Below are 5,567 nucleotides of genomic sequence, written 5' to 3'. Positions count from 1 at the left end.
TTTTGGACTGAATGTAAGAGTCTGACAATTGGTTTTTTTCTGCAAAGATGTTTGACTTTTGCGTCTTTCAGTAGAATATGTGTTCTTATATAGGTACATGTAGATTGCCTTTTCATGAAAATGAAATTAATGCGAGTTTGGGGGGGGGAGGAGGAGTTTGAGCCATCATGTGTGTTCTTTCTACTTTATCCTCTTTCCTTTGTAACTGGACAGTCATTTATGTGCCTGCGAGAAATTGGTACAGAGATAAAGCCAACTTTTTTCAAACCTCTTGTGCAAGGTATATTTTGATTATTGCAAGTATTAGTTCAGGGTACTCGGCAAGAGGATTCCTGGAAGCAAATGCACCTGTTAGATAACTAACTCTAGAACTCTAGCCCATTGCATTCAAGTGAAATTATTTAGCTTATTAACACATTATTTCGACATTCTTAATGTCTTTCTGGAAAAGAAGGTTAAACATGAACATGCTTGAGACTTGTGGAACTTACTTTATGTTTGATTGTGAGTTTCTATGATACATGTGCACTGTGAATTTAAAGGGAAGTGAATTGATTACTTTTATTATATCCCAGAAATGTTCACTGAAAGATTTGAGTACAAACTTGGAAAGAATCAATTTTTAATCTTGCAAATTTCCTCTTTAACTGTGCTAGAGTGTGAATATTCATAAAGAGGGGAAGTTTATATGTAATGGTGGTGAAATTCGTCATTTACCTCAGTAAATCATGAGAACATTAGATAGGTGAGCATTCTCCTGTGTGGGAGACAGGTTGAGTCTGCAATTAATAAATTCCTTCACAAGTAAAACTATAACAAACCTTTCTGCTTGTGCTGAATACAATTTGACCTTGCCTTCTTCAACTTCCAGCAAAGTAATGGATGTACTAAGAAAATTTAAGTTAGTTCTTTAGAAGAGGCTGTGTGTGCTTTTTTTTTTAACTGGCAGGAAGTTGAAACAGGCAGCATTTGTGAAGCCATAATGTGCTCAGCTTAGTGCAATAGGAGAATATACTCAAAATACTCCAGGGGTAAATCTGGTTTAAAAATACAGAAAATACATCCTCAGAAGGAGAAGGGCATACATCAGTGTTCTCTGCTTTTTCTTTTTTCCCCCCAGTAATAATACCAAGGTTCCCCCATGAGCTGAAGCTTACTGTGCATAATATTAAAATGTTTATCACAATTTGTTAGATATTAGGATAGTAACTCCCTTGCTGTAATGGTTTTGCAGTAATCACAGCCTTTATTTTTTTGCTTGGGTTTTTTTTTTTGTTTTGTTTCTATTTGTATTTTTGGGGGGTTTACTTTGTTTTTGTGTTTTTTGTCTTCCACCATGGATTACATGAAATGTTTCATTGTCTCTTTGGTCCATTTTTATGCAGATTAAAATTATTTTTAAAGTTTTGCAGTACCTTGCAGAAACCCAGTATTGTGTCAGCTGGCAGCAAGAATGTTTCAGGTTTCTGCTGTAGTTCTGCAGATAGTATCAGCTGCTCTTCCTATGCCAACAGCCTTTGATCAAAGGGCATTGAGAGGTTAAAAGAAATGGGTGTGGTAACGAAAACATCTTTGACCTGTATAAGACTGGGGTATCTGGAGTTCAGAGAACAGGGCTTTATTTTATTTGATTTATTTTACAAGGGAGGTGAAAGCAACTGTGAGAAAAGGGCTAAGGAACTCAGGAAGCATCAAGGAGATTTACTGACCGAACACCGAAACTTAAACATTTGCTGCACTGTATAATTGTAATAAGCAAAGAGAAGGGTGTTAGAATGACAGTTACATTTACCATTCTGTTATAAATCACTTTTGCTTGCTTTAGTATTTACCTCTGGGTAGGCCTGTGCCTATTCTGCCTGTCTCTTATCAGATGTTCATTTGATGGATGAATAGGTGCTTACCAACTGCTACTCTGCTCCACTATCTGGTGTTATATCTGAATATGTGTCGCAGAACTTTACATTTGTGACAGCAGTGTAGTTCAATGAAGGGGAATTTCTGTCAATTTCTGTCAATTTCTGTCAACAGCATTTGCGGTATGTTTTACAGATACTCTTTGTGTTCAGTAGAATATTGTTCACTTAGGGTATTTATTTAGCATAAAACAAAGTCTGATTATTCTGTGGGTTTACTTAGTGTAAAATGAAGTCTATTTAGTAAAAATCTTCATTCTTTAAAGATTAACAGTTGTCATGTTTGCTAAAGGGAGAACAGTCTGTTCAGTGTCATTCTGCAGTAAGGTGCTTGTCTGCTGTAAGATGTAAATGAACAAATACGAGGCAACCATTGCTTGTTACAAGCATTTATGGCTGCGTTTAGTCTTCTGAATAGTCACACAGAATACCCACTATAATCTTTAAGAAAGTGTGCTCTTTGCAAAATAGTGTAATTTCATATATTTCTAATCAGCTTGTCCCAGTTTCCCCTTGCCATCTCAAATAGCAGCCTTGTGTTAAATGGCTGAGTGCTGCAGACGTTAGGGGAATTGTCTTATTAGTAAAGTCAACAGTGTCTGTATTCTGGGTTACTGAATATGGCTGAGTCCTAAAGGTAAATTAGTTGCTTCATAAACTTTAGTGATGGGTTTGGAGCAGACAAACCTATCAGTACTACTGCGCAAGATCACTTATAGTGTATATTACATTTTTATGAATCTTCCAGCAGTGATTTAGGACTGTCCTCCCCAAACTATTTGCTCTTCCTTTCTTTTGGCATCTGCCTTACAGTGATGGTACATTTGTATTGGGTAGAAGTGGAAATACTGAGATGCAGGCACTTATTTCCTTCTGTCACGGGAAGGCAGAGGAGCATAGCAGACATAACTAGCAAAGGTTTGAAATAATACTGCTGAATGCATGTGAGCTGGATTTAGATTTATAAACAGACCATTGGCCCTCCTGCTGGCGAGGAAAGACTCTGGATCGTGTTTTAACATCCTAGCATCACAAACTTTACCCTACTGCAGCTCCCAGAAGAAGCCATTTTGACTTCTCCTATCTGCTCTGTCTCCAGCAGCTTGCTCGTTTGTCAGTTAACCCCTCATTTGATTAAATATATATTAAATTAATCACTAACTTATCATTTTCTGGATGTAGTTCAAAATGTGGTAATACGGTGCCATCTATAGGAAGGAGTGGTGGGGAGGCAAAGAAAAAGGAGAATGATGGCGTGGCTCTGAAAAGGGGCTGGTTTGTTCCTTTTTAAAATGTTTAGAAGCAGTGGCTCTAGTGTTAACTAATACAGGCACTTGTTAGCCTCAAGCAATACAAGTAGGAGGTGAGAACCTCTCATTGCAATGAGGTATTGATTCTGGAATTCAGGGAGAGCCATTCTGCCAGATTTCAGTCAATTGCTTGAGTCCACTATCCTGAGATGTGCTTACTCTATAATTTCCACCCCCACACCTCCCAGCTTCTGTCACCTGTACCGGGTTTGAACTGAATGCATAAATAACTAATATACTTTATTGCAACTCCTGTCAGCTATTTTTTACTGTTATTTTCCATATCAGCAATTACACTGTTCCTATAAGATTTATTTTGCTCTGGTAGCATGACATGTGATCCCAGAACCATGCCCCTGGGTTTGGGCTGAGCTCAGTGTGAACCAGTGTCATAAGTGCTGGTCCTTTGTGCGGGAAATTTGACAGTCCTTGGTGTTGATAGGTATTTTTTATCTCAAAGTCAATATTTAGCTGTTTATCCTGGTATTGAAGATGCTCTGATTTCAGGATTATGGCATGATAGCACTGATGCCTGTCAGGATGTACATCACCTCTGCAAGGTACTCTTGGGATGGTGCTCTGTGCTTCACAGGCGTTATGCAGCAATACAGAGGATCACATGGGTAGAGGAATGTGGGATGATTTTCCACAATCCTCGGTGGCTTCTTCTGTAGGAAAGAACTTTGACTTCAAAGCCTATTATTCACTAACCCCTCCTCCATCAGTGAAATCCATTTGCAAGATGCTAAAGCTGACAAACGGCCATGAAATGGAACATTAAGGCAGGGGAAACACTGGATGTGTTTTCAAAGCTGTGTAAGCAGCTGTGGCTCATTGATTTTGCTTGATGGTGCAGGAGCATCACAGTCAGCATTTTCTTGGCTGTTTCCCTATCGTTTGGCAGAAAAGGTCACCTTTTTAACTTCCTAGTTAAAGACTCTTGGTCATGGCAAGTGTCTCATTAACACCACTGACAATTTTCCCAAGTGTGGAGCAAAGCGTCTTAGCTTTGAGATGACTATGTCTCCTGCATGATGGCTCTGGAATCAGTGATTCAGTGCCTTGTGCCTTTCTTGGATGTGCTTCATCAGTTGGTCTTCAGCACTGTCCTCTTCAGTGCCTTTTAAAAAACTTGAGGGTATTTGTTTTTATCATTCTCTGCAGCCTATTTTGGTTGAAGATCTCAAAATAATCAGGTTATGGACCTTAGTGGGTAATTATTTAGTTTCATATGTGGTTCCCACTGGAAGCTAACATGTGAATCTTAAACTTCTGTTCAAGTATTCTTTCACAGATCTGTTAAGAGTGACCAAAGTAGCTCCCCAACCCTTGTTTTGGTAAGATTTTGAGGGCTTGTCCAGGATTTGCAAACCTCTTGATGTCTTACAGGTTAAATACCTCTTACCACGTGCCCAGAAAGCAGCATGTGAGCAGCAGCTCAGCGAGGATTACTGAGCTATACAGTCAGGTGCCCCGGCACAGGTCACTGCTGCCTCTGTACAGCTCTGTGTGAACACACACGGCCTGGCAGTGTCTCAGAGGGCATCCGCTAAATACGCACAGGTCATTTATGCATCTCATACACAATGGTTCATGCCTGTAAGGTTACTGTTAAATCGGTACAAAAGTAATTACAGTGCCATGCTATTATTTAGTCATTGGCTACTTAGACTGCAAGGGTAGCTGTAATAGCTGTCCTGCTACGTATCAGGGACTGCTTCCTCGCTGATTAATTGGGGATAGCATCCTTCTTCCTTGCATGTATTGAGTGCCTGCGGGAAGCAGGTGCCTCCTGCAGACAGCGGTCAGTCTCTGCCGGGAGAAATGGGCGACCTGAAGGCGGCAGAAGGCCGTTCTGAATTGTCCTAAAAGCGTGCACAGCCCCTGTAAGAGGCAAGTCAAGGCAGCGTGTCCTGCGCCGGACTGCGGTCGGGGCCTAGCAGAGGCGGGGGATTTGTTGCAGTGAGCAATGGCAATGGTTTTACGGCCGTGCACCTTCCCATCCTACTCTCGCACGGCGCAGATCCCGCAGCCGCGGAACGGCTCTAGGTCGGGTATCTCTTACGCTCGCCTGTCTGGGACCGGCAGCCGCTCCCGACGGCGCTGCGGCAGCGTCAGGAGCCACACGGCCCCGGTGCGCTTAGCCCGGGGCTGCCGCGGAGGGTCCCGGGTGGGACTCGAACCCCGGGCTTGGGGCCCCGGCGCGCACGCGCCCCCGCAGCCCCCGGGCGCGCGCCGCCCCCTCGCCGTGACGCCGCCGCGCGGTGACGCCTCGCGCTCCCTCTCCGTCACGGGGCCTGGCGCGCGCGGGGCGGAGCTCGCGGGCGGCAGCAGCGGCGGA

The sequence above is a fragment of the Corvus kubaryi genome, unplaced genomic scaffold (assembly GCF_017639235.1).
Source record: "Corvus kubaryi isolate FWS band 111438036 unplaced genomic scaffold, C.kubaryi_AGA036_p1.0 37396, whole genome shotgun sequence".
NCBI lineage: Eukaryota > Metazoa > Chordata > Aves > Passeriformes > Corvidae > Corvus > Corvus kubaryi.
This window is presented reverse-complemented; position numbering follows the sequence as displayed.